Source organism: Heterocephalus glaber, unplaced genomic scaffold (genome assembly GCF_053883595.1).
Source record: "Heterocephalus glaber isolate CG9 unplaced genomic scaffold, H.glaber_assembly_v1.0 deba00001498, whole genome shotgun sequence".
Classification (NCBI taxonomy): Eukaryota; Metazoa; Chordata; class Mammalia; order Rodentia; family Bathyergidae; genus Heterocephalus; species Heterocephalus glaber.
The window spans coordinates 3,427,535-3,450,973 of record NW_028258321.1 but is presented as its reverse complement, the minus strand read 5'-3'; the positions used below and the strand labels follow the sequence as shown (position 1 = coordinate 3,450,973).

At 39.0% G+C, this 23,439-nt stretch overlaps 1 pseudogene; it reads left to right on the top strand.

Moving 5' to 3' along the window:
- Positions 1-904: 904 nt before the first annotated feature.
- Positions 905-12,709, top strand: LOC101719580 (protein FAM161A pseudogene; annotated as a pseudogene).
- Positions 12,710-23,439: the final 10,730 nt, after the last annotated feature.

Genomic DNA, 23,439 nt, shown 5'->3' with positions numbered 1-23,439 from the left:
AGATGAGCTAGGAGATTGCTTCTTACCCTGATTTGGTCATTGTGCAGTGCATGCCTATATGGAAACATCACATTGTTCCACATAAGTAGGTACAATTATTGTGTCAAAACCAAAAAGCCAAAGAATAATTTTTAAAAATTAATGGTAGTTGCTTACAACATCACGGACTTTGTATGGTTGCTCTCCTTGGAGCTCTGGAAACCGTCCCAGCATGGGTGACCTGGTCATAGGCACCTAGGTGTCAGACTTAGCTGTGCTGTTATTTCCACTCACCTTAAAGATGCTCCAGGGTGGAACTGTTCACATGAAGGCAGAGCACAATGGTTTCATCCCAGTCTAAAATGTTAACATTTTCAGTAAAATCGAAGCACAAATGATCTTAAAATTATTTTAGATAACCCTCCCCTTCCTTATTTCACAAATGAAGAAACTGAGAATCAGAGGAATGTAGCAATTTCTCCACGGAGTTATATTAATTCATGTTTCTAATCATTCTATTATCAATGTAAAGTGACATGGTAATTTGTTTACATTCTTTACCAAGGCAGGAACTTGAAAATACATTTCAAATTGTTTCCATACAAAACTGTATTTATCTTTTAATAATCAAAATCATCAAATACTGTAAACTTGAGATACATTTCTTTCTTTCTATATATCAACACACTTTACCTGAAACATTTTAAACAACAATAGCAAAATTAGGTCATTATGCAATTCCATCCATTTTTATGCAGGGTTTATATTAGTCCTAGAAGAATATTTTAAGTGAAAGAGCCACACCTAAATATTTTGGTGAGTGTCTCCCTTAGGGAGGAATTCTGCCATCCTATATGTAAGATCATGAAGGAAATTCTCCTTTGTGCCTGGTAAATCTTATTCATAGTCACCTTGCTTCACCACAATGGCCAGAGAAATGGGTAATTCCTACTGGTCCAGTGGACAGGAGCAGCAGAGCAGGGGTTGGAGGTACAGGCTCAATTTGCCAACAAAGTAAAAGCAATATTTATAGGAAAGCATTGCTTTCTTGTTTTTAAAGCAAAAGTGCTGCTACTTTTTTTTTTTTTGTAATCAAAAGGGAAAGAGAAAAAGATGAAATGATGGAAGGCTTGAAACTCCTGAGATAAAAATCAAAGAAGAAACAGGAAAATGTGTGTGTGTGTGTGTGTGTGTGCACGCGCGCTGCCTTATGATCTTGTACAATTTGATTCCTTCTTGAAAAGGCAAGTTGCAGGGCAGCAGAGGGTGTCCTGTAGCTCAGTCTTTCTCACTGAGCTGTGTGGTAGCCCTGGAAGTGACCTGGAAGCATGCAGACTTGATCTTCAGCTGGAGAAGGGAAGAATGGGAAAGCCTGAAGACTGAGGCTGTCAGCTGGTAACCTCTGGTCAGTGGTGAGACAATCAGTACAGCTCACCAACACCAGAGGGGCTGCACCTTGGAGGCCAGGGACACTGAGGGCTCACCGGGGTCTCATTCTTGGGTGTGTGAAGGGCGTGACCTTGCTGAGGCCAAGGTATTCTAACAAAAGTGACAAAACCAAGGAGGAACTGGTGTGATGCTGGCCTTGGAGGATGAGTCAGAGCTTCTGCTCTGGTCCCCTCCCTTCTGCATCTGCCTTGAGTGTCAGTGTCAGAGACTGGCTTCAGGGGAATTCTGCTGTTTCCCATGGAAACATCGATCCTACGGAAGATAACAATTGCCAGATTTTAAGAATGTACAACTGAGGAAGAAATGATGTTGCCAGTGAAACTTTGAAGTCAGGCATCACTTGTATTTAGACTGTATGCTTTAGACTTATTGAAATGGATCTCTTAAATGTAGTTAGACATTATCTTGTACATATATAATAAAGTAACATAAATACGTTTAAAATGTCCTCAACTTTCTTCATGTTCAAATTTGATTCTTTTGAAACACTCTTTGACCCAGAGTCAACACTATGCTATTTTTTTCTGTCCAATTTCTTTCTTTGTGGCATTTAACATGTCAATAATGTTGATGATACCTTCACCATTATCTCCCAGATTTTCCTATACTGCCGACACAACTCACCAAGCTCTGATGCTGGCATATTACCCGAAAGTGAGAATGGACAGTTTTCAGACAATTATCAGTAATGGGAAGGAAAACCACGATCAATTCCTTCTTCAGATGATTTTGAAGTGGTTTCTACACTGAAAAGTCAGAAGGCGAAAGTTACCTATTCATGCCACCAGGAAACACAAAACAAGCTTGTGCATGGCCAGGCGATGGCATGTGGAAACTGAAGTTTGCGTATTGATTTCTGAGACTGAAATGTGAGCAAATGACCTTCTCCATATGGATGAATTACATTGCAGTACCACAGACAGCAAGCTACTCCTTTCTATTTAGTAGGGGAAGGCAAGCAATATAAAAACCACCCCACCTTCTCTCACTGCGGCTGGCTGTTACTGAATCTAACATGTTTCCCTATTTGTACTTTTGAATTCAAGGGAAAGCTCTTTATGTTATGTTCAAGTGGCCCCACTTTAGACTTCGTATTAGAATCCAATTTTATAAACCATATCAAGGCTTTTACTCTCAATTTTCAGGCATCACAGGGTCAGTGCAGTTTCCAGGGAAGCCTGTAATAACATCACAGTGTATAGAATGGTCATCTACTGCACTACAGAGCAAAGTCTAAACAATTCTGTTGAAATTGGCATGATTATTTTTTCTCCCATGTTCACCAGGCAACAACCTCCTCCACACTGGTTCCTCCTCCAAAATTACAGCAAGTTTCTCCAGACCTGAGATTTTGCTCTGGCATAAGTAGATGGGTTGCCAGTGTGTACTTGGAATGGAAACTTCTGGACTCATTGCCTCTTTGCTGAGCTGTCAATTGTCCTGAGCAGGGATTTAGAAAGGCTGAGGAAAAGAGGGAGGGAACATTGCACATGAGGCACAAATCAGGTGGACCTGACCACCTATATTCCAGAGTGTGTTTCTCCTCTTCCTCTCTGACCAGTCTTCTTGCATAACATCCTGCCTGTAACCTGGCTGCACCTGCATACTGTAGGCCCCTCCTTTCACTCTCTGCTGTCTTTCAGATAGAATTCCTTCTCTGCCTTCCAACGCCAGCCCACTGGCAATAGACACCATCTGCAGATAGAAAAGGATGCAGAAGGCTCCTTCCTGCTCTCAAAGCTTACAATGGAGTTAGTTAAGTACAGAGGACACAGTGAAGTAGAATGTGAGTTCACACCAGCTCGTTGAGCTAAGTAAAGCACCACTGCGCTCAGCAAGGCACCAAGAGAAGCTCAATTAAAATACTTTGTGGTCAAATGCATTTTGAAAATGCTTCATTGTTTTATTTCACATTTTTGAGATTAACAGTGTATTAAAGGGTCCGAGAAACTATATTGCAAATACCTATCGACCTTAGTGAGTGCCAGTACTGGCCCAGCTTATCTGTCTGCGGGGCGCTTTCAATGTGTAACATGTGGTAGTCTGTCCAAGAGAGCTTTGAGGAGTATTATGGAGAACACGTCTTGTGCACATTTTCCAGAGTTGTAAAATATAAGAGGCCTCTTCTTCAAAATATCCCAGTGACCACCTTGGTTTTGGTGCGGGATCTACCCTATTCTTGCTACAAACCACCTTTTCAGTTGCATTTGAAATCATTTGATTTCCAATAAACATTTAATGTAAAAACAAATGTTCTTTTAAACTGATTTTTTTTACATCTATTATACCGTTCAAATGCTTTACCATCTTACATGATTTCTTCAAAATCTGCTATTAAGGGTACATATAGAAAAGCGTGTTTTTAATAAATAGAAACAAAGGGATTTTTTTTCAGCTTTTATTATAAGATGAGATAAAAAGTTTACTCAGCAGAAGTAATTTCATTACATTTGGGTGAGGGAATGAACAATTTTTGTGTAAACAATGCTACCCTTCTTTTACGCATTAAGAGCTGTCATGCATTTTATAAGGCTAAACATCATTTTAACCATTTCATGCCTATCCTAATGGATATTTTTTTCCTTTCCGTTTTCTAATTTTAAAAATAAAGATTCCTGTTTCTTCTAGTTCTCATTCATGTTGATCAGATATTCCCATGCCTTGTCCTTTGGCATGCCCCATCCACAATGTATGGCACCAGACATTCAAGTTAGAAAGTTCTCTGTATGGGTTTATCTGAGTTGAAGGTGGAGCACTATGGAGAGCTGATGAAAGGACACAAACGAGTAGCTTTATCTCTGAGAATTTAACACATGTTCACACTCTCACTGCGTAGGCTTACTTTCCTAGTAAAGTGTTTAATGACAACAAAAGTAAAGAGCGACACTGCCTATCACACACTTTAGGAAGAGCAAATATATTACTCTGCCCAACAAAATTGTTATTAAAGCAAGATGACTAAAAATCAAGCAGAAATGTGTCTCAGCAAACTATCAAGGCTTTGTCATATAAGCATAGTGTGATATGGAGAACAATTTCCTGGTCAGTAACAGTGGTTCTTTCAAGTTCAGAGGTGTTGTGGGATGCATTTGCTCCTCTTTTTCCCAATGAGACTGGAGCTGATGTCATAGGATGAGATATCTAGGTAACTAAAACTTAGCAGTTACTGTGATAATTTAGGAATGATCAGGTGACTCAAGTGAGTCTATAATAATTCTGTTTCTAAAGCTACTGGAAGAAACATTCTCTTGCTTTAGGATTTATCAACGTTTCAAGCTGATTTTCTTTATTTTAATCAGAATAAGATGTGTTACACTACAGTAACAAAATCCTCAAAATAGATTAACATATCAGGGACACTTTTAAATTTAGATTTTAAAAAAATGTAATATTTTAACGCATATACAGTGTTTAAGTCAGGGAGAACATAACTAGATCCTTAAACATTGTTCATTTATTTATGATGAAAACATTTGAAATCTTTTCTTTTAGCTTTTTGAGATATATACCACATTGCTGGTTGTCTACAATCACCCTACTATGTAATAGTAGCACATCCCAGGCTTTTGCCCTTATATCACTCATACTTCATGTTAGTTTTGGGGTCAATGGGACAAAAGGCTCAACACCCACCCCTCTCTTAATGAAAGAGAGGTTTATTTGGGCTCACAGTTTCATGGTGCTTAGTGAGGGTGGGCTGGCCCAAGGAGAAAACTAGGTGAAAGGGACTGCAGAGGAAAGCTCACCTCAGGGTGCCCAGGAAGCAGACAGAGAGGGGATGCATCTGGTTTAGAACACACCCTTCCAAGTTACACCTCAGTGACCTGTCCCTTCCAACCAGGCCCCACTCTGCCTGTGAGAATTTGGAGGACATTTTAGATTAAACCCTGAGAAACATTATACATCGATCAGCCTCTCCCTAACATTCTTTCCCCACTTCTCCTGCCACCCTCTGGTAACAACCTTTTCTATTCTCAATTTGGATGCAAATCAGTGTTTTCTATTCCACATATAAGTAAAATATGCAGTATTTCCTTTTCTGTACCTGTTTATTTCAATTAATTCAATAATCTCCAATTCCAACAGTGTTGTTGCAAATGACAAGATTTAATCATTTTTATGGCAGAATAGTATTCCATTTTCTCTATGTACCACAATTTCTTTATCCATTTATCAGTTGGTGGACATTTAGGTTGTTTCCATCTCTGATATAATGTGAATAGTGCTGCAACAAACATGGGAGTGCAGATGTCTCTTGGATAGACTGATTTCACTTCCTTTGGACACATAGCAAGTAGTGGGATTGCTAGATCATGTCGTAGTTTCATTCTTCATTTTTAAAAGAGCCTTCTTACTCTTTTAAAAAATGGCTGCACTTATTTGAATTATCACTAACACTATGCAAGTGTATCCTTTTCTTGATATCCTTGCAAGAACTTTTGATATTTAGTTTTTTGATGATGACCATTCTTACTGAAGTGAAGTATTATTTCATTTTATTTGATTTGCGTTTCCAAGATGATTAGTATCATGTAACTTTCCACATAAGTATCAGACATTTGTATGTATCTATTGGACATTTTGAAAAAGTTTTTATTTAGGTCTATTGCCCATTTTTAAAAATCAAGTTACCTGGGGTGTTTTGACATTATACCTTCTAGAATTTATTTTTTTTATTTTTATTTTTTGACTGTATTTTTAAATGAGACACATAGTCTGGAGATATTATGCAGTCTGTGTCTTTTGTCTATTGTTTTCTTTGTTGTGCAGAAGCTTTTTAGTCTGGTGTAACCTCACTTGTCTGTTTCTGCTTTTGTTTTCCATACTTTTAGGGTTTTATCCAAAATGTCCTTGTGTATTTCAATGTCCTGAACCATTTTCCTATGTTTTCTCTAGTAGTTTTATAAATTTAGGACTTGTATTTAAAGCTTTAATCCATTCTGAGTTGTTTGTTGTAACTGGTGAGAAGAGGATCTAGTTTCATTCTTTTTTTGAACACCCAATTTTCCCAGCACTACTTTTTGGAAAGACTCTTTTTCATAATGTGTGCTCATAGTACTTTTGCAAAAATCAGCTGGCTGTAGGGGTTTAGATTTGCTCTCTATTCTGTTCTGTTGGTCTATATGTATTTTAAAAATGCCAGTGCCATGTTGTCTTTATTACTGCAGCTTTGTGTATGCTTGGAAAGGAGGTACGGGAAATCCTCCTGCTTTGGTCTTCTTGGTCAAGATGGCTGTGACCATTTGTATTTTTTTCTTTTGTGAGTCCATATAACTTGTAGGATTATTTCTAGCACTGTGAAGAATGTCTTTGGTATTTTGAAGGGAATTTCTTTAAATCTGCCGATAATTTTGATTCTTCCAATCCATGAAAGTGGGATGTCTTTTCAAATTTTCATGTCTTCTTTGATTGTATTTGTCAGTGTTTTATAGTTCTCATGATAAAGATCTTTCACATCTTTAGTTAATTTCTTAGGTATTTTCAATTTATTGCAAATGAGATTGATTACTTGATTTCTATATCAGATAATTTGCTATTAGCATATAGCAACACTACTCATTTGTTGTTGTTTTTTATTTTCTATCCAAAGACTTATCTATATATTTATTTTTTCATGCAAAGCCCATTGTAGTTCCAAGCAATTCTCCATGTGGTGATCTATGTATCCAGTGTGATTATGCTTCCCACTGAAAAACTGCACCAGTGGGGACACATGACCCAAATATAGCAGGTAAAACAGTGCTGGACTAGTCATTGCTGCTGGCAAAACAATAGTGGGGATATTGAGCCACTGAACATTATCCTTCATGTGTCAGGGTGACAGGGACACATGTCACTTCCTCCTGCAGTGCCTTTTCAGCGTTAGTGACATCACCCACCTAACTGCAAGAGAAGTGTAGACAAGTACTGCTGTGTCTGCCCACCTCATAGCCATGTCATAACAACCCGACAACAAAGCTAAGGAGCAGGAAGTAAAGCCAAGAGTTGTGATGAAAACTTCAGAGTAAAATAGTAAAAGCCAGGACCCAGATATGCTGAAGCTGTGACACATTACAGCTCACACAGGTATCTGAAAAAGTAAAAAAGCATAGTTATATATCTGTGTGTGATTGTGTTCACATTATGTACATTAAGCATGAGAAATAATGATGAAATCTATTGTATACGAACATTGGGAAAAAGTGAAGGTAATAAAGAAAAATAAGAAGAGAAATCCAATTTCAAATCTGTCAAGAATGGATGCAGCTATTGTAGAAGGTTATCCATATTAGCTTTCTGTTCTCATGGTTGAATAAGCATGGTAGGCAGAAGAAGTAGGTTTTTACAGGTAATTAGAAACTGGGAAAGTAAAGCCGACTTATTCTTCTTTTATACTTCCAAGAGATGGAAATGGTAATAGTACTAATTGTGTCTATACTTTGAGTTTATTATAATTATTAAACAAGTGGTTCAATAAAAAAGTTTCCCTGTCACAGATAGGTGTTTATAAAAGTTGAGTACCATGTGCATAACCACCACCACCAGCACCACCACCATCATCATTATCATCATCAAAATTGTAGTTATTGGTCATAAATCTTTGTCACTCAAGCCCACTGAAACAACTAAGCCAGATCAATAATCATCGTTTTAAGATCTGCTATAATTTCTGCAAAGGTAGCTGAATCCCAATTATTTTCTCTTCAGTACTTTGTTAGGTGCCCTCTCCACAAATTTTGTAATTAGGGACTGAAAAGACAGTGACTCAAAGTTAGACACTTATGCTAATAGGATATAATTTAACAGGTAGGAGTTAGTGTTTTCTGAGACTCAAGAACAGGATAATTGGAACATTTAGTTCAGGGTTTGTACAGTGCTATTGTGTTGAGTAAAGCATCAAAGAATATAAATAATGCAAAGGGTAAAGCTCATGCTATTTTGTGTAAACAAAATGGCATTTAATGTTGTTTACAGGTATGCTTGAGATTTCAACTTTATTCAACTACAAATCGACTTACTTGCTTGGCATATAGAAGCCAGCCAATTAAAAAAATCAAAACACAGCAGGGATAAAGCAAACCAAGCAGCAATGTATTTCCAGGCATAAAGCCCACATGGATTTCAATAAAATCTTTCTTTGGAGGTGTTCTATGCTGTGACATTATTACATTATCCTTCTCTTCATCCTATTTGTGAGGTTGTATTCAGGTTTTCTACAATTTCTCTTTTTTCTTTCTTTTACAGAGCAGGAACAATTACAATACTAGAAACCCTATTTCTTGTTGTTCATGGGTAATTATGTAGCTAACAACATTAAAATTAAATTGGAAATGACAGTGTAGATGAATGTTCTCATGGGGTGTGTCAGTGAACATGTAGGAAGGTTGCCATATCCCAACTTGGGTGCATGGAGAAGGTTTCCAGAGGAAGCAACTTTTCCAATGAAACTCCTAGGACAGGGACTTGTTATGTTGTATGGAAAGAGAGTTTTAAAGAAAAGTAAATATCGGGGTTTGGGGAGATCGGATTACACAGGAGCATGTATAGTCATCCATTGTACTTGGAGTATGGATTTTGAGTGTGAACGTAGTTAAAGGTTAGTGAGGTAAGGGAAGCACTGATGGGTTTTAAATGGTATGGTGCCATCACACATTCTAGAAAGAGCATTTTGCCATATTGTGGAAGGGGAATTTGAAGGCTATGGAATAAGATTGATAATAGGGGAGTAGGTTAATGAACTATTACGGTGATTCTGGTAAAGAGTGGCCTGTGCCTGGGTAACAGAAGTAGGGAAGAACCCTAATAATTAATAATAATACAATGGCAAAATTCACAGAACCTAGTGATTTCCAAGAGGGACTTCATTTGTGATGAAGAAGAATAAGAATTTGAGGATAATCAGGTCACTGTCTTAAGAAATGGGTAGACTTGCTCTTACAGGTAAGGGGCCCAGAGAAGGTGTATACTTGTAAAGGAGGGAAAACATTGAGGAAATCTCTCATAATGATGGAATAGGGAACTTGCAAAAGTGATTGAAAAAACAGCTTTAGGAACAGGAAGCAAAATAGAAGAACATATTGCCATGACATCTATGCAAGAGGACATTGAGGAAGGCGGGTTGGCTCTGTGTGAACGTTTGAGAAGAAAGGGTTGTAAAGCAGGGATCTGTATGTTGAGGACTGTGGAGGATATGAGGAAGCAGAGGGCACTATCAATGCCTCCCTCTTCTCTACATCTACAGTGGCCAAGAAGGGAAGGAGAGGCCTCTGAGTCAAAGCATGATGCCTGTCCTCCCAAATAAAACTCAAATACAGAGGAGAAGTGGGGCATTCCAGAAACTCTTGAAAAGAGAGCTACTTAGAGGTTGTTTAAGCCTAGGATGGACATTCCTAGTATTTATGGTAATGAATGCTCATGTGGATAATGAGTGAGAAAGAGGAAAGGGAGGGCAGAACAATTCTACAGACTGAGAAGCACAGTTGTAAATTTCCACAGAAATATTCTCTTCTGACAAATGGGTGGTCACTCTGCTGACCAATGGCATTGTCTGTCCAGTGGCAAAACAATGCCACCTGACCTCCTTCAGCTTTAGGAGCCTAGCACCTGGGTCAGCTGAAATGCTCAGCAGTTACACAGAGCAGGAGACAGACACTCTAGGGAAGTCTGCTTCTTTTCCCCCCAAAAGTACACAGTTAACTACTAGTAATGGTAATAATGATAATACAGATACTCACATTCCTACTAATCAATTTTAATAATATCTATTAACTGCAGAACTATAATCAGCCTGTGCAAAGGATTTAACATGCATTAGTACCCAGTGCTCACAACTACCCAAAAGAAGTGATTACTATTATTAGCCTAATTTTACAGATGATAAGATAAAATTGAGGTTCTGAAACACAGGGAACTTGCCTGAGCCCACTTGTCTGATATATGGTGAAACAGGGAGTTGCATCCAGTTCATGCTGCCTACTAACTGACATAGTGATGGGAAACTACAAGACATGTTACCATAAGAAAACACTACAAGACATCACAAATTGTAGAATAGGCTTTGTGCTAAGTGATTCATAGAGCCTTTATTCCATTTAGTCATAGCAATGGCATGAAGCAGGCATGATTCTATACACATTTTATAAGCCTAGTGAGGTCAGGTAAGTGGTCTAATATTGTAATGAATATACTGCACGGCTAGGATTTTATCAAGTCGTCTGATTCCAATGACTATGCATGAAACTACCTCCCTGTTTATTGCTTATTAGCCTGTGAAACATGCTAGTTAATGATGCATGGGTCTCTACTAGGACAAAGGCAGACTGTAGTACCAATAAAACACTGATTTTGGCCTGGGCTGGCACTGGTGCTTGCCCCTCAGGGGCGGGGTGATGGCCGCCTCCGGCAGGAAGCGAGACTGGTGGCGGCAGTGGCAGTCTGGCAGGAGGAGGATGAGAAGGTAAAGCGGCTGCCCGGACATCGGCTGAGTCTAACAGCAACTTTTCTGTGCTGGAAAGAGGTATAAACTGTGGCGACATTGTGAGCTTTTCTGATATGTGCCACTCTAATGAAGAGTATTTCAAGAAATCAGAAGAGCTGAAGGCAGCTCACATAGAAATGATGGCAAAATTAGAGAAAATGTACCAGAATAAATTAAATGTAAAGGGAGTTCAGCCATTAACCATCAGGGAAGATGTTCCTAGCAACTGTTCCAGTTCTGTATCAGAAAATAACTCCTGCCTCCCTGTCGTGCTAATGACATCACTTTTGGAGCCAGACTTAGGCCAGTCTTCCTCCTTGTCCACTTCTTCTTCTGAAGAAGAGCTGCCCAACCTAGAAAAAGAGCATCCCAAGAAAAACAAAGTGATGATCTACACTAAAGAGCTCATCAGCAATGTGTGGACAGACTTTTGTGTTGAAGATTATATTCAGAGTGAAGATACTAACTTCCAATTAGCTGAGAAAACAAGGAGGAACCAAAAAACGGGTGCCCAAAATTACAATATCTGCACCTTTTCAAATGATGATTGCAGAACAGAAGAAAAAAGAAGAGGTCATGAAATCTAAATCAGGGGGCAAAATAGTACATAAACTGCTCAAAAGTGAAGAGGACTCAGAGAGTAAGAGGAAATTCTGAGCCAATCCAGTTCCCAGAGTGTCAGTCTTCCCCTTCATCATGAGCTAGTTAAGCAAAATGAAGAAGGAGGAGGCCTAGGAAGGAGAAAAACAAAGAAACTGTTTTGGCCTCCCAGAAGCTGTTTACATTCACTGCAAGGGAAGAACAGAAGCAAGTGGCCCAGGAAAAGCAACTGAGAGACTTGTATAAACCTAAAAGGTACATCGATTTAAAGCCAGACCCATACCTCAATCTGTTTATAGTTCAGCTACCAGTGAGAAATTAAAAGAAGAACTCCTCAGAAATATCAGAACCCAACTGAGAGCCCAACAGCTTTTCCAGAACTCATCCCCTCTGCCTTATAAATCAGGTCACAAACATGTCAGGAACCCCAAGCATCCTGAATAGGCTAGAAAATTGAGGAATAAACACAAGGTGAGGTCCCAGACTCCTAATGTTGAAAGCCTTCCTGAGGAGTATAAGAAACACTTCTCAGAACACAAGTATCCAAAACTCTCCACCGTCCACAGACCACTTAATCTTTGTGCACCCTCAAGTTACTCTGCTGAAAGAGAGAATGTTTTGACAAATGAAGAAAATTTGAAAGAAACACCTTGCCCTTGTCTGTCTCCAAGGCATAAGTCACCAGGGAGAAGTGCAACTGCAAAGACCACGTCTTGGGGGTGCAGACCTGCAGTGCCCACAGTGTTGTCCAGAGGAAGAGAACAAGCCATCAGAAAGAGTGAAAACCAAAGGATGAGAGAACACCAACAAGAACTAGAAGAAAGAGAAGAAAAATTAAAAATGAGGCCACTACTATTTAAAAGAGTTTCTCTGAAAAATGCGAGAATGGCAGCAGAAAAGGATTATTCTAACAAACTAACAGCACTAGGAATATCTGACAAGTTTGTTTCAAAGAAAAGAAAAAGTGGAAAAGTATTTGAATACTTCAGCAATCAAGAGATGAAAAGTTTCGCTCAAGATAAAGAAAACTTTGATGAAGAAGAAAAAGTAGAGGAGAGAGAGAATGGGGAAGAAAATTGTTTTATTGATAGCAAAAGTCAAGACTCTTGCAAGGATAAAGATGAAGATGATGCGGAGGTGGAGAAGAATCTGTTGAAGAATAGAACTGCATCAGCAGGGCCTCCCCTCTGTGCCCTGGCTGCTGCTTGCAGCAGCTGCATCTGAGATGTGAGGGGACATCTGTGGGGACACCTCCCGTGTGTGCGGTGCTGCAGAACAGAGACATTACAGCTGAAGCAGGCTGAATCTAGATGATTGGTGATTTGATCAGTTAGAGTAAGGCTTTTCCTGTTTATTTGTTTTTTAAAAATTGCAACATGTGGTCTGTTTGCTGCTATGATCTTGTATTTTTAGTGTTTGAAAAAAAAGTTTTGAGAATCACAGCTATCACAAACTGATTAGTTAAAAAATAAGTATTATATTTGGTGGGGAAATAAGTATTATGTTTGGTGGCTTAGAATTGAGAAGCGAAGGGCTCAGGGATTTAGCTCAGTGGTTCTGCCGCCTGCCTCACAAGCCCAAGGTCCCGAGTTTGATCCCCAGCACCAAAAAAAAAAAAAAAAAAAAGAAAAAGAAAAAGAAAAAGAAAAAAGAATTGAGAAGAGAGCCAGGCATGGTGGCGCAAGCCTGTAATCTCAGCACTTGAAAGTCTGAGGCCAGGGGATCGCTGCAAGTTCAAGGCCAGCCTGAATTTCATAACTACATAGCAAGACCCTGCTTCAACCCCCTCCTCCAAAAAACCCCCCAAAATGAAAAAAAGAATTGAGAGAGAGGAAGAAAACTCACTGATTTTGCCTTATCTGTCTCTTGAAGGCAACACACATTGGTACATTTGCATATCTGCTTAGGGGAAATAAAGGGTGACCATGGGGCCTCAGCACCTACCGTGCGCTGTCCGTGGTACTGAACTCTGTAAGGGATGGAGTCGGAAACTCCCGGCGGAAGTGAGGAGATTACAGTTCTAGTATTGTGCTCTGAACAACTTTTCCAGCTGAAGGATGGTTTGAAGTAAACCTGGCATTCAAAGAAGAGGGTTGCTGAAAATATGTGGCTCAAGGTTTGATTCTAGAAAATGACTCTCTGGATTGGCAATCAGGGCCAAAGGAAGGTCTGGGAATGCTTCCCAGGGTAATTTCCTTCTCTGAGTTAGTGTGGAGTTGCCACTTCCTTGATTCTGCAGCATAAAGTGCTTCAGTCACACACACACACACACACACAAACACACACAAACACACACACCCCCCAAAAAGTATAAAATGAAGCAAACCCATCTGCATAGTCCTTACTCCTAAAGAAAGAGAAAAGGAAGCTAAAATTCTTCTACAATCTGTACCTCTTACTGAGAGCAGCTGCAGTTAGGGCCAAAATGCTTTTTTCTAAAAGCTAAAGCCATGGGGAGAAAACTGAAAAATCATTATCATACAATGTACACTAAATAATAAATAAGGAGGAAATTCTGTCAGCGATGCACATTAGCAGTGTTCTCCGGGAGTTCTGTGGATTGGGCCCAGAGATATTTCAGGAATTTCTTCTTCTATTGAATAATAGCAATGGCTTCACATACCCATTTCTGCTGGTTTCTTCCTCCACATCCTTCACAAAAGGGAACATAACAGACATCCAATCCAAGCACAGGCTGGTAAGTTCTTCTTGAACTTACCATAAATGCATGTGCACACACACACACACACACACACACACACACACGTATGTGCTGGCAGATGCACAGACACACAAAAACTCACAGGTGAAAATGGGAAAAATAACATCAAAAACAACTTTAGCACATTTTGTTACACTGTCACCTGATTTTTATATAATTCAAATAAAATTTATTGAGCACATTATTTTTATCAGCTACTCACTAGATGCTTTGGGTGATAAAATGATGAATAAGATATGGTTCTCAGACTCAAGGACTCTGTAATTTATTGAGGCAGGCTGTGGAGTATGCACTTTGCCATAGTACAAGGCAGATGATGCTGGCTGTTGTTATAATAAGGGCACAAGTGAAATACTTAAGGGCCTAAACAGGAAGAGACAAAATTTTAATGGGTTAACTGCTTCTTCAGAGTTTTGACCCCGTGTCTTTACAAGTGTACTAGTTCTTTAACCTTCAGCATGTTCTTAACTGCTTCAATTCTGAGTTTTCTCATTTACAACTGGAAGATAATAAGCTGTTTTGCTGAAGATGATATGAAGAACAAGCGATTGATATTAGACGTTGGAGAAAGCTTCTTGTGGTGCTGATATTTAGTTGGTCTTTGAAAGGAGAGACCTGTCTATGCTGGGGGGGCAGTGATGGCCAAGCTTTCCAAGCTGCAGAGACAGGGCAAGCATGGCACAGATGTGACCACCCGGGGGCAGTAAGATCCTAGCACTTTTCACATGGCCTGCACACTCCCCTGCTCACCGACCAGTAACCTGGATCATGTCTACTCTCCTCTAAAGCCTTGCTTCGCTCAGACCCATTCCCCTGTTGCCTTGTGGCTTTCCCCTCTGAACTCAGTGTACATGCCACTTACCAGGTTTACTGATATGCTGCCCAACAGTGACGATGGTGTATTTACCTTGGCAGCTCTGTCTCATCTGTTCCATTTCTCAGACTCAAATCTGAGTCCATGGAGGAAAGAAACGGACTGAGACCTGTCCCTCGCCCAGGCTGTCCCCACAGCCCCTGGCCAGGTCCCTGAAGTGTCCTTTGAAGATGTGCCATTGAATTACTTACAGATGGGATCAAAAATGTCACCACAATCAGGAAAATCCAAGTTCTCTTCAAATCCTATGATCTTTCCTCATTTTCTCTGAAACTTGAAAAGATTTTAATAACAAGCAAAACACAACATTTTTGTTGATAACTCTCCCCTTCCTCCTTGCTACAGTGATTTTTTGACCAAGCATAGGAAAGGAGGGAAAATTAATTGACAATAAAATGAGAAGGTGAACATATACCCAGGTTCTACCTGTCTTCTCTGCGTTGAAATTCTCCACGTGTGAATGTTCTTATTTATTGTTGCTGTAGCACAAACATTTTTCAACCAGAATAAACCAAATGTACCCCAATACACATTACCTCCAATATGAAGGGAGAAAATGAAGCCCAGAGATGCTGATTAAGTTACCCAAATCACACAGGCTGAGCCAGGAACTTGGGTCTCCTCAGATACCCCAGTACATCCCACCCTGACCCTTCTTTAGTAAGCGACAACAGAATTGGGATAATTGTCTGCCCACCTTTGGCAGAGTTTCACCTATTCTATGAAAATGATGTTCTTCATTCATTAGAGAGAACCAGAGCTGTAAAGCATGCTCCAACGCCAGACTTCAGAGCAACTCTCTCTGATCTCCTCGTAGGAGCAGCCAGTAGCCATGTGAGCCCAATTCATTCTCTCTGAAACAGCCTTACATACATTGATGGCCAATTAAGGCTTTTGTTTCCAATAGAGTAGTCAGAACCTAAAATTACCCTCTCACTTCTTATGACTCCAGGGAACCCAGCCAAAGGGATATTTATGACTATTACAGATCAGTGAACTAAAGATAGCCATGACACAAAAATGAGCCAAAACTGTTCTTTCTCCCAGAAACATCACAGTGAAAGGAATGCTTCTCATGTAGATAACTAAATTTTTCTCCTAATTCTTGCCTCCACATATTCAGAAATGATAGGACAGATAAAAAAGAAAGAAATGAAAATAGTAATTATTAAGTGTATACTATAGGGCAGAACTTCCATATATGGTCCTGCAATTCTCAAGCGGTTATCATTTACCAAATGTTTACCAAAACAAAATTTGGAAACTTGTATGTTTCCATTTTCTGAGGAAGTAGCAGAAAGTATAAAGTTTGGGCAGATGGCAAAGGTCACACGAATTTTTTGTGAAGGAAATGAGATTCAATCCTCTTTGGTCTCCATATATCACGCTTTCATTGTCACATCTGTTGTCACTCTACCCTATGAGCGGAGGGCAGGGGAATGGGGAAAAACATAACAACCAAGATATGTCATGTAAAGGGATAAATTCCCAATGATGAATGTCAGCATATTGTATACCTAAAATGCACCAATAAACTTCATGAATTAAAAACTTGTCAAATCCTGTATTAGTAAACTTGTAGCATTATATTTTTGTATTCTTTTTACATAGTTGATTTCTTTGTGAGTCTTGGACCTCCAGGTCCTGGCAATTTCATTGGAAAATTTTGTACCAATTTTCTTTATCTATACAAAAGAGATATTATAGTTTCTACATGACAGTAAACACTTTTTATTGTTATACAAAGGCCCGGGATAGATTATGTATTAACGCTAACCATGTGTGTTCCCTATGAGCAGAGACCATGTCTGCCCTTTCACTGTGGACATAGTTCTCACCACAGGCTGAGTGTTCAAAAGGTTGTCAAAATACAGAGTGAATGCTTACATTCAAAAAATTAGTACAGTAAAAGACACATTGCCATTGAACCCTAAAAATATGCCCCCTCACTTAGATCACACTTATCCCATCATTCTTGCCACTTTCTGAATCAGTTCTGGAGGCCCTCTTTTGTGAATCTCTGTACAAGTTGTGATTAAAAAAAAATACTGTGAATGCTCCTATTGACGTCATCCAACAGAAAGGCAGGCTTGTAAAATCATCATGGCGAGTCCTTATCCACCTTGTTCATTGGACCTGGTGCTTGCTGCTTTGGGCTCTTTCACGAAGTCAAAATGACCATAAACGCTGAACATTTTGAACCCATGCAGGACACTGAAGCAGCCATGACAGCACCACTAAAGACTCATGAAAGAGGACTTCCAGAACCGCTTCAGAAAGTGGCAAGGTTGATGTGATAAACATGCATGAAGGGAGGGGAAGTATTTGGAGGGGCATTAATGGCAATATGTCTTTTACTGTTCTAATTTTTAAAATTTCAATATTCACCATATTTTCTGATCACATCTTGAGTGTGACTATATTGTCACATTTAAGAGGAGAGTGAATTGAAAGTGTGTGTGCACAGTGAGGATTTCTGTGGCAGTTCTAATTCCATCAGGCATGGACCCTGGGGTCTAGCAGATCTGTTTTAAGAGATCTGTAAAACAATACCTGCAAACAAAGAAAGGAGTCTCACAAATGGATGCACTATTATTTTTAAACTGTAAATACTCTTGTGATTTCTGAAATATCAAATTATTTTAAAGTGTGGTCCAAGTCTTAATAGTTCTTTTGTCATTTATTTTCCATCTCAATGGCAAATACAATTAGAACTGTATCTCTTGGGGGGGGGGGGTCTTCCTGAATTCTTTGAACATTAAAGGCGATGTACACAAGATTGAAAAACACTATCCCAAAACATTAAAATTTTTTGCTACAAATCATCATGGTTTCTACAGAGTATAACTTTGTAGCATGTGACTACACAAAATAAAGTTTTTCTCATCACAAAAATTCAGTGGTTCTATTCAGACAGACAAGTTTAAGTAGAGGAATCTATCTTTATTTTCTGTTAAACTTGTCCTTGTTTTCTGAGGGTATCTCTATGCTAGTGAATGGGTATAAATGAAAGTTTGGAAACTATTTCAGTCTAAGAAATAAACTCTCCCCCACATCCGTGGATGACCCCTTTCATGTGGCTATTGTGGATTGGCCACAAGGGCAAGACATTTTATCCCAATGGTCTTCAAGTGTCGCTTCCCAAAATGTAGAGGTAGGTCTAGTTTTAATCTTTGGCAATTGAAACCCAATTTTTCCAGCACCATTTATTAAAGAGGCTATCTTTCCTCCCGTGAGGGTGTTTGGCTCCTTTATCAAAGATGAGATGGCTGAGTGTGGCTGGAGTTGTTTCAGCATTTTCTGATCTGTTCTACTGGTCCTCAGGTCTGTTTCTTTGCCAGTACCATGCTGGTTTTATTACAGTAGCTTTATAGTATAGTTCCAAGTTGGGGATTGTGATACCCCCTGCCATGTCTCTGTTACCTAGAATTTCTTTAGCTATTCTAGGATTCTTCTTGTTTGAAATGAATTTTTGGATTGTTTTCTCAATGTCCGTGAAGTATGCTGCTGGGATCTCAGTTGGAACTGCATTGAATCTATTTAGCAGTTTTGGAAGTATGGCCATTTTCACCATGTTGATCCTTCCTACCCAGGAGCAGGGGATGTCTTTCCATTTTCTGACATCATCTTCAATCTCTTTTCAGAGTGCTATAGGTTTCAGAGAAGAGGTCTTTGATTTCTTTTGTTTGGTTGATTCCCAGGTATTTCAGTTTTTTGAATGCTATTGTGAAAGGAATTGTTTGCCTTATTTCTCTCTCAGTGAGTCTGTTGTTCATGTAGAGGAAAGTCACTGATTTTTGTGTGTTGATGTTGTATCTAGCTACTCTACTGAATTTGGTTATTAAGTCTAGAAGACTTTTGGTGGAGTTCTTGGGGTTTTCTATATAGAGTATCATGTCATCTGCAAATAATGACAATTTGATTTCTTCATTTCCTATCCTTATCCCTTTCATTTCTTTTTCTTGTCTAATCGCCAATATTATTAAATATTATGGCTAATTTTTCCAAAACTATATTGAACAAGAGTGGGGACAGTGGATGTCCTTGTATTGATCCTGATTTTAGTGTGAAGAATTTCAGTTTTTGACCATTTAGTATGATATTGGCTGTTGGTTTTTTATAGATGGTTTTTATCTCATTGAGATAGAGACCATCTATTCTGATTTTTTATAGGGTTTTTATCATAAATGCATGTTGGATTTTGTCAAATGCTTTTTCTGCATCTATGGAGATAATCATATGTTTTTTGTCCTTGGCTCTATTGATATAATGTATTACATTGATTGATTTGTGTATGTTGAACCATCCCTGCATCTCTGGGATGAATCTCATTTTGTCAAGGTGTATGATCTTCTTGATGATCTTCTGCATTCTGTTTGCCAGTATCTTATTAAGGATTTTTGCATTTATGTTCGTTAGTGACATTGGCCTATAGTTCTCTTTTTCTATTGGATCTTTCTCTGCTTTGGGGATCAAGGTGATGCTTGCTTCCAGGAATGAATTTGAGAGAATTGCTTCCCTTTCAATTTCATTGGAGAGTTTAAACAGTAGTGGCAGTAGTTCCTCCCTAAATGTCATGTAGAATTCAGCAGTGAAGCCATCATTACCTGGGCTTTTCTTATTTGGTAAGTTTTTAATTACATTTTCAATTTCATTGGTTGATATTGGTTTGTTTAGAATTTTTAGGTCTTCTTCATTCAACTTTGGTAATTCATATGTGTCTAGGAATCTGTCCATTTCTTCTGTGTTTTCCATCTTATTGGCATATAGGTCCTGGAAGTAGGTAATGATGATCCTCTGGATTTCTGCTGGGTCTGTTGTAATTTCACCCTTTTCATTCCTAATTGCATGGATTTGTGCCTTTTCTTTCCTTTTTCTGATAAGGTTGGCTAAGGGTTTGTCAATTTTGTTTTTTCTTTCGAAGAACCAACTCTTGGCTTCATTGATTTTTTATATCATTCTCTTAGTCTCCATTGCATTGATTTCTCCTCTGATCTTTATAATTTCCTCCCTTGTAAGAGGTTTGGGTTTGTCCTTCTCTTCTTTTTCTAGAAGCTTGAGGTTCAATATCAGGTTGTTTAATTGGGCTTGCTCTGTTTTCCTAATATGTGTATTCACTGCTATGAATTTCTCCCCAAGACTGCTTTCATTGTGTCCCATAGATTCATTTAATTGTCATTGTCATTTAATTGTAGGAACTCTCTGATTTCTTCTTTAATTTCTTCTGTGACCCATTGGTTATTCAGAAGTGCGTTGTTCAATTTCCATGTGTTTATGTAAGTTTTGGGGTTTCTTTTGCTATTGATCTCCAATTTCATCACACTATGGTCTGATAATATACAGGGGCTAACTTCTATTCCTTTGCATTTACTTAAACACATTCTATGAATGAGTATGTGGTCTATTTTGGAGAACAACCCATGTGCAGCTGAAAAGAATGTGTATTCTGATTTTGTGGGGTGGAACACTCTGTAAACATCTCTGAAGTTCATTTGTTCAAGAGTTTGATTGAGTTCTAGTATTTCATTATTTATTTTTGCCTAGTTGATTTACCTATTTGTCATAGTGGGTTATTGAGGTCCCCCACTACTATTGTATTAGTGCATATATGATTTTTCATGTCCATTAGTATTTGTTTTATATAGTTGGGTGCACTAATGTTTGGTGTATAGATATTTAAGATTGTCATCTCTTCCTGTTGGATTGTTCCCTTTACAAGGATGTAGTGTCCTCCTCTGTCTCTCTTCATCAGTATTGGTTTGAAATCTACTTGATCTGCAAAGAGGATAGCTATTCCTGCCTTTTTTCAGGTTCCTGTCGCATGGAGTATTGTTTTCCACCCTTTAACTTTCAATCTATGAGTTTCTTTTTGAATTAAGTGTGTTTCTTGTGTGCAGCATATTATTGGATTTTGCTTCTTGACCCATTCTGCCAGTCTATTTCTTTTGATTGGTGAATTGAGACCATTTACATTGATGGTTATAACTGATATCTATTGACTTATCATTGTCATGACTTTTTCTTTTTGTTGGATTCTCCCCCTTTACATTTAATTTCTTGTCACACCCAATGGATTCATACTGCTGTGCTTGCTGGGGTTGTGATCTTCATTGTCTGTTCCTAGGATATTATCCAAAATTTTCTAGAGTGCTGGTTTGGTATTCACGAAGTTCCTAAGGGGCTCTTTGTCATCAAAGTATCTTATTTCTCCATCAATTTTGAAAGATAGTTTTGCAGGGTACATCAATCTGAGTTGGAGGTTGTTTTGCTTTAGGGCTTGGAATACGTCACTCCAAGCTCTTCTTGTCTTGAGGGTTTGGATTGAGAAGTCTGCTGTGATTCTGATAGGCTTTCCTTTGTTTGTGATTTGTTTCTTTTCTCTCACTGCTTGTAGAACTTTATTCTTCTGTTGGGTTTCTGGAGTCTTAACAATTATATGCTTATGTGTAGATTTTTTTTGATCAAGGCTATTTGGAGTCCTATATGCCCGACTTATCTGTATGTCAAGTTTTTGTCCCCTTCTTGGGAAGTTTTCTGCCATCACTTCTGTGAACAGTTTTTTTTATGTCATCTGCACTCTCTCCTGTTTCTTCCTTGACTCAAATCAGTCTTTTGTTATTCTTCTTTGGATTGCCTAGCAGCTGCTGGGTTGATTTCTCATGATCCCTTACTATTTTGAAGCAATTTTTCTTTTCCTGGTCACTAATTGCAATCTTATCTTCTATATCTGAAATTCTGTCCTCACATTGGCTCATTCTGCTGTGTAGACTTTCAATGGAGTTTTTAATGTCCTGGAAATGTGTTTGTGTCTGTTTTATGGATTCCATTTGTTTCCTATGTTGGGATTCCATCATGTTCCTCAGATCCTCTCTTTATTTATCTGTGTTCTCTCTAGATTTATTAATCATGTCTTGCACTTTGGGCACAATCTCTGCTGTTATCTGAGAAATTATTTCTGATTTCATTTTCTCCAGATCCTCTTTTGTTGCCAGTTCAGGGTCCAGGTGGTTGAGTATCAGAGTGTTCCATCTCCTTTCCCTTTGGGGTTGCTGTAGGTGATCTGGAAGTCTGGTTTTGAGACTTGTTTATGTGCCTTCTCATTTTGATGGGAGGGGGGATGCTGTTGGCACCTACACAGCTCCCCTCCTCTGGGCCAGGAGTGGTGGAATGGTGGCCCAGAAGCTCCTACCTCTGGGCTGGGAGTGGTAGAATGGCAGCTTGGAAGCCCCTTCCTCTGGGCCAGGCTCAGTTTTAGATATGTGGCTGCTAATGTCCTTTGGGAGAAGATGACAGTTCAATGAAGTAGAAGGAATGAAATGAGGACATTTGCATGGAGGGAAAGAAGGAAACTTGAGTGATAAGAAAGGGGTTTCCAGGAAGGAACAGCTTCAAAAGGACCCTACCTTTCAGGTGAGAAAGGAGTTAGTTAATAAGTGTTGTGACTTGGATCTGGCGTGTCCTCCCAAACTCTCATGCAATCAAATGTGGGGCTTTTGCAGGACAGTTGGACCAGGGGCACTGTACTCAATGATGATTTCTACTGGGAAGTTCAGTGGCTGAATGTGCAGTTAGGAGGTGGGGCCAGATGGGGCATAACCTGGAACAGTTTCCCTCCCTGGCTCCTCCTTTCTCTTGTTCTCTACTTCCTGTTTGCTCTGACATGGGCAGCTTTCCTTTACCTGGGACCTCCCCCATGCCATTTCTGCAGTAAAGCCAGCTGATCTAGACTGAAATCTCTGCAACTGGAAGCCAAAGTAAATATTTCCTTGGTTAAATTATGGGTGTCAGGTACTGGTCTCAGTGATGAGGAATATGACTGAGACAGTGGGTTATGAAGTCAGAGAGATGGCAGGCCAGACTGTACAGTTCTCATGAGTGCCCGCACTTTACTCTTAAAGTGCTGGGGGCCTTTGGATCATTTTGAGTGAGCACTGGTGTGCAAATATCCTGTAATGATTACAGGGTCCATTTTAAAAGCTATCCTTTAAAAAAAAGATTAAGGCAACAAGAGCTATTTTATTCTACTTACAGAGCATCATTCTTAACTAAGTTATCCTTTGTCTATGTGGTCTTAGAGCCAAAAGTAGATAATTGATAAAGAAGGCTTGCCTGCGTGTCTTGAACATTTTCTTTTAACCTTTTTAAAAATCGGTGTTTTGTGTCTCTGAATTATACTCCTCAGCACAGGGCTTTGGCCCTGAGATTTGAAAGACATTAAGGAGTAAATGAATTATTCTTTATTAACAGTGAGAAATTCACAGAACTTCCAGGGTTTGTTGAACTCATATTTCTCTCCACTGAGATTGCTCCCAGTAACTTGGTAGGAAAAGGATTATGTAAGAAAGAAATGCACTTAAA